Source organism: Columba livia, chromosome 21 (genome assembly GCF_036013475.1).
Source record: "Columba livia isolate bColLiv1 breed racing homer chromosome 21, bColLiv1.pat.W.v2, whole genome shotgun sequence".
Taxonomy (NCBI): domain Eukaryota; kingdom Metazoa; phylum Chordata; class Aves; order Columbiformes; family Columbidae; genus Columba; species Columba livia.
Genome location: NC_088622.1, coordinates 2842239 through 2852946, shown reverse-complemented (window position 1 = coordinate 2852946; position 10708 = coordinate 2842239).

Sequence of the window (10708 nt, the reverse complement as noted above, 5' to 3'; positions counted from 1 at the left end):
GCATGAGTGTGTAAGGATGTTTTGGCTGTCCTGACCTCGGGGGATTTCTGTTTACAGTGGTAATATATTGTAGCCATTGATCAGCCTGAGCACAAACCAGCAGTTCAGTGTATGCATAAGCTTTCCTTGCATCAGCCAAAGAAGAGCAGAAAGATCAGGACTCACGAAGTGTAAGCTTGAAATTAGATATAGTATGCTATATATACACCAGTAGCGGACTTTTTAACGCATCTTATTTCCTAAGAGATGTTACTTTGTGCTGTTAGAGTCGTCCTACACACGACTGATAGAGAGCTGGCAAGAGATGCATTCCAAAAGGAAGATAATTGCAGAGAGGAAGACACACAATAACTCATTGTCTGTTCATTGCCTGCTGAAAAGCTAAAATTTGCTGTTTGTGTACATTTGTGGTGGCTCCCTGTCTTCCACTATGAGGGACTGTAATGTATTTGTGTGAGCTGGCTGTCTGAGTGTTCCATATTTGCAGTTCATTATAATCAGCATCTCCAAAACACAGGGAAATGCTGCGATGTCACAGCGAGAGGTGGCGAATATTTTACAGAATAAACGTCTGGTCAAAAGGGAGATGGGAAGGCTGCATTCTTGATCTGGTTCTGCTTTGTTTTCTTCATCTATGGTTTTTCAGAAATAGCGAGGTACTCTGACTGCAGTTCAAGCTAATTAGTGCTGAGTACAGCCAGAGGAGCTGTTTGTGCTCGAAGCAGACAGAGAAGTATTGATGACAAATTGCACACGATTTTGGAGCTGCATATTTGAAGAGGCTGCTCTATTTATACCCTGTGGCATTTTGTAAGGTCAGTTCTTGTCTACTGGAAATGGCTTCTGAAAGTGCTTTTTACTGGGACTGGCTTGAACATGTGCTGTGGTATTTATTCTGACACTTCTTTTGGCTTTTAAATTCCTTGTACTTAACGTAGAACTTGGATGGGTGAGGCCGCCCTCCCTTTCTTGCTACAGGTTCTAAATTTCCACACGTAAAATGCTGAACCCTGCAGGGACAAGGCCAAACAGGATTTTTATTACTGTGTGAATTGAACAATGTAGTTTCCATTACATTAGTGGTCTTGTGTTAATGATACTTTGCCATTGTGAGGGTAAAGGCTGAAAACGGCTTTGTTTTATGGGCATTACCAGACTTCATTTTAACATGTCAGCTGTACAAAGTAACATATGCGACAGCTTTCAATCCTGGGTAGGTTTTTTACAACGTACATTCACTCGGGTACAAGGAGCAAAGCTGACGTGTGGTGTTTTCTTCAGGAATTTGATTTTTCTGTTCTCTGAACATGAAAAAGAGGGAGCTCCTGTGTCACTTCTTGTGGCAGTTGTGCTGTGGGAAGCTCCTGTGCGGGGGCAAGGGGGTTTGTGCCGCTGAGGGAACAGCGGCCATGGGCGGGAGCGCCGGCTCCGCCCATTAGGGGTTGGTGCCTCACGGGCCCGACCAATCAAGGGAGGTGCCTCACAGGCCCCGCCCATTACGGGGGGCGCCTCACAGAGCGGGAAGGTTCTGGAAGGTTCTGTGAGCGCGTCTCTCAGGCCGGGCGGCATGGCGACGTGTGGGTAAGAGCCTTTCCCTGCTGCGTATTAGAAGGGGGGTTTTCAGTAGGTCAGAGAGGTTCTCCTGCCCCTTTGCCCTGGTGAGACCACATCTGGAATATTGTGTCCAGTTGTGGCCCCTCAGTTCCAGCAGGACAGGGAACTGCTGGAGAGAGTCCAGCGCAGGACAACAAAGATGCTGAAGGGAGTGGAGCATCTCCCGTGTGAGGAAAGGCTGAGGGAGCTGGGGCTCTGGAGCTGGACAAGAGGAGACTGAGGGGGGACTCATTAATGCTTACGGATATCTAAAGGGTGAGTGTCAGGAGGATGGAGCCAGGCTCTTCTCGGTGACAACCAGTGATAGGACAAGGGGTAATGGGTTCAAACTGGAACACAGGAGGTTCCACTTAAATATGAGAAGCAACTTCTTCTCAGTGAGGGTGGCAGAGCCTGGCCCAGGCTGCCCAGGGGGTTGTGGAGTCTCCTTCTGTGCAGACATTCCAACCCGCCTGGACACCTTCCTGTGTAACCTCATCTGGGTGTTCCTGCTCCATGGGGGGATTGCACTGGATGAGCTTTCCAGGTCCCTTCCAATCCCCGACATTCTGTGATTCGGTGACAGGGAAAAGGGTGACATGTGAGTAGTGGTGTCTGTGGTGGGAAGCCCAGGCCGTGGGGTGTTTTCTCCCCCAGCCCTTCCTGGCAGTGTTCCTTGATCCCAAAGGGAACCATCTTCCTCTCTGCCCCCCCAGTACTGTTCCCAGGTCTCTGTGCTCCTCACGGCAGTTATCCTTTAGTCCTTCAGGCAGCTGAGACCCTCACAACCCAGGGCTTTGTTCTGTTTGCTCAGTGCGATCCGTGTTGTTGTCACAGGTGCTCCTCCATGTCCAGCAGTGACAGGCCCAGAGGTTTTTCCTCCCTTGCTCTTCTGTGAGACAGGTAAGCTTGAGAAGGCCTTGCTGGTGTTTGTATTGGGACTTTTTTTGTCACTGGGAGAGTGTTTGTGACAATTTATTGGAAGTAGGGAGAGAGGATTAACGGGGAATTATTCAACAGTCAGCGTCCAGTTTGAAATACATTAATTCTCTGCGTGCTCTTATTTTTTTTTTTCTGTGGAAGGGTCTACTCAACCCTAAATCTTGTAGTGAACAAAATTGCATGATGTCCAGTGTATCTGCCAGCAAGGCCTTTTTGTGTTGCAGACGTTTCTCTAGCCATTGTTTGAGGCAGGAAAATGTGAAGGTGAATGAGGATTATAGTTGGGACTTACTAACGCTGAATAGATCCATGGCCACTAAATATACGTAACAGGAGATAGGGAATTAATGCACTTGTAGCTGGTGGGGCAGGACGGTTGATGAGCTTGGTGAGCATGTCGGAAGGCTGGAGAGTGTCAAGTGTTTTCAATGATTTCTGGAGCTATACTTGTGGGAATTTTGAAGGGTTTATCTTCTATACATATGCAAATCCCTTGTGCCAGTACATTTTTCACTGGACTCCTGATACCACCATGTTGCTTCTCAAGAACAGAGAAATGAGTATGATGCTGATTTTGCAGAGTGAACAGATGTATGTTTGCAACTGGTGCCACAGTTTGCACAACATGCAAGTGTCTCGTGGTGCAGAACTGAAATGGTTTGCAAAATGCTGGAGTTGACAGAGGGCCACTGTGAAGTGTCTCACTGCTTGTAATAAAACAGTGTTTAATGAAACATTCCATCATGTGCATGCTCTGCTGACGTACAGGGACCCTCCAGCTGAAGGCAGACCGTCAGGAGAGCAGCCGGGATGTTTTCTGCAGCTTCCTCAGCATATGGGGAAGCTTTGTCTGCGTTTGTGTAGGTTGTAACTTGTTCTGAATTGACCTTGGACTTGGAATATGAGCAGAGACTTCAGCCCCTAGGGCTGCACCAAGCTGCAAGTACTAATTAATTCAGACAACAATACTTAAATAACCCCCTGACTATATCCTGTCTCAGAATCTGTGGCACATTTTTTCTTTACTTTGAAACTATTAATGAGGGGTTTTTGGTGTCTTGACCCCTTTTGATCTGCTTTTTTGACTCAACGGGTGAATGTGCTGGACCTAGAAGGTTTGTACTCTGTCCTTCATCCATGAAGCTGCTGCATTAGAACCTGGTCTGTGCTGAGTTTTATTGCATGTGTTATTGATTAGGGAGTTTGAAATACTTACTTTTCTTCCCCAGCTGACAGATTGCAAGATATTTATTCTTTTGTAAAAAAAGATAAGACAGTAAAACATAGTTTTGTTATACTTGAATCTGTTGCTTTTACTCTTGTGATTGTTGCATAGCACTGAAACAGGACACATTTCTAGCACAGACAAGCCTTTCAACGATGGCAGCAAGAGACACAGGTCAGTTATTGTTCACTTGCATTTCAGTGCTGGCTGGGGACACGGATGCCAAGGACACTGAAAATCCTGGTCGGGTCTGTGCTCGCTGTGGAAAAAAAACATTAAAATAGGTACCTTTGCAAAGCACTTGCAGTCTATCAGTACTGAAGCAATGTACCATGCATTTCATTTCTCAGGTGTCTTGAAGACTTACAGAGTAATGAACTGAGTAAAGGCTGGAGGTAAAACCTAGGTGGTGTAAATTTGTGGTGGTGCTACAGTGTTTCACAGCAGCAGTGAATCTAGTCTGTTGTCACTGTGTAAGAGAGCGTAACCTGGTGATAGAAACCTCTGTAGCTGTTTACACAAAGCAGGACATGTTAAGAGAGTTTGTGCTGGAAAAATCAGTTTCCAGACATAAGCTCTTTGCTGTTTCTTCCCGATGTGATGATACTACTCTCCTTTCACCTGTTGGCATTTCTTTGCTACAGATAATGTGATTCCAGACCACAATAATCTTGCAGTGGGACTACAGAAGTTTTTTTTGCCTTTTCCTTCTGTGTTTTTTAAAGGAGAACGCCTTGATTTTACTAATTTCTTATGGAGACAATACCTGGGGCCGGAAACTGTTGGGAGGTAGTGTGACAGAAACACCTTCATCTAAATGTAAATGTTGCTTCCCAGCCTCAGGCTGTCTTCAAGAGGCTTCAAGAGGGAAGTAGCTACAAAGTAACGGTCCCAATCAATTTATTCATGTCAATGAAAGGTCTTTTATATGCTTATTTGAGATGTATTGTTCTGGGGTGATCAGACCACATGTGCCTCAGATTAAATGTGAAAAACAGGGAACATAGAGGAGAGGGAAAAGAAATTGTGTAAGGCTTGTTGTGGTTGGCAGAGGTACAACTTGGGCTCTTGAGTGTAAAGGGTGGAAAAGAACTAAAGTGCCTTAATAGTGGAATGCAAGACAGTGTGTGCTGGCTGGAAGTGGGACAGAACCGTCCTGGGGCTCCACTCTGTACTGAACTCCTTTACTGAACTCCCAACCCATGTCAGAAGGGATTGTCCACGTGCACAGAGTCTCTGACAGAGTTAGAAGGAAAGATTCTCTGAGTCACTTTGGTGAAGTTACACTTGTTTGTAGGTGACCATCTTGGGCAAAGTCAGCTTGAAATTTTTTTATCGCACCCCATCCTGTCTGGTTGAAAGGGAAAGCTGGTAAAGAGATGCCATAAGATACAAAATGTAACTATATGTATTTCATATTCCACACCAAAGCGTGAATTCTGTACGTTTGTCTCCTGCCAGCACAATCTATGAGTTGGTTCCTTGTATGTGTGGTATTTAATTTTGTTTAGACTTTGACTGCAGTTTGAGGTAACCTCATGGTACCGTTCTGACAGCGAGAGGCTAATAGGCACAGGCAGGTGTTGATGGCGATTTAACTTACTCTATCGATGGATCTCAGTTGCTGTAATCCTCCCTGCAACTCCAGGGTTTTATTTCTCTCAAACAGCATTTTGGCATTCAGGACAAATTACTTAATGACCCATTGGAAGATACATCCAACCCACAGGGCCTTGGCTGATGGTTTTGCCAATCTATACAGGTGCTGTTTGGTTCTGCAACACGTCCCGTTGCTGTTGTGCTGTGCCTTCATTTCCCTGTGTATAGATGGGAGGTAAAGGTACTGACTTTCTCTAAATTCTGGTTTTGTTCTTTCAATACAGCTTTGAACAGATTTGTACAATTTGTGCGATATAAATGGAAGAAAACTTAGTGGTTTATGTTAATACTTCTTGTGTCTAAGCCTTTCCAATGGATAAGGTCTCTCTCTTAAGAAGATGGCTGGCTTTTTCTTCCTGGCTGAGGAATACTAACTTTCAGGCATGACAGCTCTGTCCCCTCGGAGTGTCTAGGTTTGTGGCTGCTGCTTTTTTAATTACCAGCTGAAGGTACTGCCAGTGTTCTGCAAGCTGCAGTGCCCTGTGTGTGTTCGCATGTGCCAGACCAAGTTCTGAGTCACGTAGAGCAGACGCTCTCAGATGGTGGGGGACTGCAGTGTTTCTGGCTGAGCCCCCAGGGCTCTTGTCTGACTGATTTTTATTTACAAGATTGCAAATAAGAAAACATGAACAGTTGGCTGATGTCCCTGGCATGTGTTCCTGTGCCCAGCTGGACTGCAGGGGACTTGGCAAAGCTGCTGTGAGGATGCCTCTTGGCTACTGGAGTTCTGGCCCTGCAGCAGGGAAACTCCCTCTTCCACCTTGCAAGGGGAGTGTGGGATAGAAAGGACAGTGACCTGAGAGGGGATGACATCCAGGGGATATGAGGGGAGTACGTTTGCACTAAACGATTGTCCCAACTTCAGCCCTCAGTGTGATTTGGTATTTTCCTGCAGCAGTTGATTTCTGTCTGTGATTTACCCAGGTCTTTCCCTGTCCAGATAAGTGTGAGACAGCTCCCTCCCTCCTTGCAGGATCGACTGGGCTCCCTAGTGACTCTGGCCAGGCTGCAGCTTGTCACCAGGGCCCAGGCTGTCCCCCTGCCAAGGGTGGCCTGGGAGGCCCTGGCTGCCATTGCAGCGTTTGCCACCGGATGGCAGCAGATGCTCGGAAAAAAAGGAATTCAACCCTCACCCTTCAGCATCTGTTTCCTGCAAAACTTGAGGAGCTCGCAGTAATTACTGTGCTGAAGTCATTGTCAAAAAGCAAGAGTTCCACAAACACTGTGTCGTGGGCTTCCTCCTAGCAGGGGAGGAGAGGGCTGGGAGATCCAGGACCACCTGCTCCCACACAACACTGGAAGTCTGTGGCTTTCCTTGGGTTTCATTTGTTTTGTGAAAACAAGTTTCTGTTGCCAAAACTTCCCAGCTGCTTCCTCTTCTTTTACCCTCACGGCTGTGCATCATGAACCTTTTGACTTTATCTGGCACTGCAGCAATTCTCTTTTGCTTTGCTTGTTCCACGTTAGTGGCTGGGAGATACAGACCCTTTAAGTGAGTTGCTCTGTGTGTGTGTCCCTGTTTATATACTGGGCGAATGCAGCCTAGGAGTTGTTGTCTGGACTCTTGACCGGCTCTGTGGCCCTGTCTGAGTTGCACTGTGTCCTGGTGTCTTGGTTTTCTTCCCTGCATGTAATGCTTTTGATGCCCTTGTATGGAAGCAGGGATATAAACACAAGGCAGCTGCCCTGAGAATATTTGTTTCTTTTAGATGGCCTCAACTCCAGGCTTACTTTTGAACTTGAAAAATACACAAGCCATGCAATAGTATTTAAGATAGCAACCCTGGATAACAACAGCCCTCTTCTTCCACACCATTCAGCAGTTGGATGATGGCACAAGGGGCTTTATTCTAGGGTTTTTGGCTTGTTTCATCTCACTGTCGCAGCCTCTTGAGAGCAAGCATTTGTCTGGAGGGCATGCCGGAGTGCCTGTCAGGCACTGCTGAAGATAAATGTCATTTGTCAAGCAGATGTACTGTGGTGATCAATGGCGACTGTCAAATAGCATTGGTCTGGTAAGGACTGGTCTCTGTTATATTGGTAGAGGATGCCCTACATAAAATCCTCCTGACTTTATTGATTAGTCATCTCTTTTCTGCACGTGACACCTGGTATCTAGAGGGGACCTGTCTCAAGATGTTTTGCAAGGAGTTTGGCTTCCTGAAAGTTTCCCTGTCCCAGAGTGGGTGTCCAGCTACTGGTGTCAGAGCACTGAAGGGCTTGTGGAGTGTGTCTAAAACTGGTGCACAGGGACTGTGCTTGGGCACTGGATGAGAAATGGCTGCTGTTCCGTTTAGTGACTGAATTCACTAGGTGAGATACAGTGCTCTATTCACCTAAGAGCTGCTGTATTGCAAATACCTTTTTCAGTATGAAAGTCAGTATGAAAACTTCTTGACAGTATCAAACGCGGAGAGATGACTTTAAGATCAACGGGGTTCAACCCTGAGCCAATAACCAGCTTTTGGAAAGAGACCAGAGAGAGGGGAAGAGAAATAGTTCCCTTTAGGGGTCTTCCTTTGGATTGCTTTCGCTACATCAATATATAGGCTTGCCCAGTCTTTTGTTATCTTCTGCTTGCAGTGAAATGCAATATTTATTCTGCTTGCTGGTACCTGGACTTGTGAGTAAAATATATCCAAGTGCTGTGGTCTTTGGACAGTCTATATGGACGCTGAATACTTGTGTGAATTGCAAAGCACACCCCTGCTCTGTCTAGATCTGTGTGCTCTGGAGAGAAACCCAGTCTAACTAGCAGTGATTGGGGAAGAAGCTCACTTGTTAGGATCAGGATGCAATAAATAAAATATTAGCAAGAGGAGGTGGGTGAGCCAGGAGATATAAGCGGGGCTGTGCAAAAGCTTGTTTAAAAAGAAACACTGTGGGGAGCCCACAGCAAAAGGAAAGACTGTCAGAAATGCACACAATATTCTGTTTGCTGCCTGCCCCTGGGGAATCCTGCTATTATGCAGCCTTGGGCTTCTGGGAAATCAATCCCATGCACATGACCGTGCTTCTCTTTTCCCATAAGCAAGGAAGGATTTCAGTACATGCTAGGGAAAAGACCTGAGAAGCTTCTCCAACTGGCTTGCGTTTCAGCATTTGTTCCATTCATTAAATTAGCCTTTTAAAGATACTAGTGTAGGTTGTTAATGGTTCAGTGCACAGCATGTTTTTTATGGGAATGTTTATCTGCCATTGCTGGCTCAGTCTTAGTGCTCCAGCTTCCTCTTCTGTACACATAGGAGTGCTTTGAAGCTTGTGTCAAGGGTTGTATATTTATGGATATACAAATGTACCTATGCATAGAGAAATACTCAAATATTTGTATGTATCCGTGTTCACAAATATAAATATATAGAAGAAAGAAAAAGTAGGACTCGGACAAGGGAGTGAGGATCCGGTTGTGTAGTGCAGAGGTGAGAGAAGCTTTTCCAGGCCTGCCTGGGGAAACAGATAAGATAAACCGTCAACTTCAGAGCACGAAAAGGCAGCGAGCACTGGCACATCTAAGCTCCCAGCCAGTGCTCTGATCGTGGCATGACGGAAATGGGACAGAAGTTCAGTATTACCACTGGCTGAGCACAGGATAATGAGGGCACAGACAACCACAGCTAGGCTCATTAGCCATTCTGCTGCCCAATTAGGCTAGGAGCTAATTGCTCATTAATGAGACCATACCTGCTGAGGCAGCTGGGCTTCCCTAGAATTCACGGCTGGAGCCGCAGCAGAGACTGGGGAGAACAGAAGCGAGATTTGAAACCAAGGAAATAGAAAAACTCGTCTGCCACTGAGGAGGGTTTTTGCTGCCTCTGCCGCCACTCCCTGGGGACAGTAGTTGGGATTCCTGGCACCGCCGCTGCCTGCAAGGCATGGATGGCAATTAGCCCCGAGCTCCCACTGAACCTTCCTCTTCCTGGCATCCCACAGTCCCCACGCTAATGACGAGCGGCTGAGGAGAAGGCGCTGGGGAGTTTAAGGTGGAGGGTTATTCTGACCTGTATTTCTCTCCTGAGCCATCCTCTGGAGAGAAACCAAGTTTCTGACTAAGGGGTAGAGGTGTGGTGATTTGAAACCCAACAGTCGTAGAGAAGGGTCAGCAATGGGCTGCTGGAGAAAGCAAATTGCTCAAGTCTGTCTCTGCAGGATATAGGCCACAGCACCAGCATCAGCAACATCTTCTGCAGAATGAGAGCTGGAAGCAATAATGTGCTTAACACCACACACATCAGCTGTCTTTTGACACAAACTTGTTTTATTTAGCAGTGAAAGCACAGGGACTGCATTGAGAATGAACTCTTCCGTATGTCTAAAGGTTATATACAACCCAGATAATATGATAGTCCATTGCCCGCACAGCGGGCAGAGGCACATGAGGTGAGGATTTCCTACCTGACACTGGAGAAAGGACGTTTATTAACACCGAGGAGTCTTCTGTTTGTGCCCTGACATCCCGAGAAGGAGGTCTGGCTTGGGTTTAGTTATGCGATGTTACTTCCTTTCCCTTTATTCTTTTTCCCACTGTTGAGAGCTGCAGGGTAGGAAGCTCCTAAATGCATGATAGTTGTGTGCAACCCTGAATGTGAATGAACGAGCGGAAATGAGACAGAGTGATTTTTCAGGTGGCTAAATTCCACTTTTGGAAGATTTTTTTCTTAAAAATCATCAAAAGTCAGTGCTGTTCAGTCCCTCAAGTGCCATGTTTCTCTGAGAAATGGGATTTCAGTCCCACAAGTGCTTTGCCTCTGTTGAATTATTACTTTAGCTCTATGAGGTGAGTGGACTGGAAAACCTGTGGCATGGTTTTGCAAACCCCAAGTGCAGTAATTGGGCTGAGGAGCCAACAGTGGTATCAGGCATCAGGAGGGGATGGGTGCCCAGCCTTTTCTTCTGGCATTATATATCTTTTGTCCACTCAGCATAACTGTATTTTCCATTTGCCCCAAGCTCTGCTTGTTGGGGACTGGAGGCCATCTGAGAGCAGCAATGGGATTAATGCACAAACATGCTATTTTAGTTTGCAGACCCTTTGTCTTGAAGGGAAGCAGAGAACCACTGGCTTGCACTTTACACCCCCGTGTCTTTTGGAGCAGGCCCATATGCTTTTTCTGTGAAGAGGTGGCTGCAGGAGAGGGAACAGGGAGGAAAAGAATGCATTTCTCATTATGTGCTGCAGCCTCTCTGCTCTGGCAGCCTGAGAAGAGAAAATTTCTCTCTCTCCCCAGGCCCTCTACCCCCTGCAGCCTGCTGATTATTTTTGGCTGAGGTGGAAAGCACAGCCCTAGCATA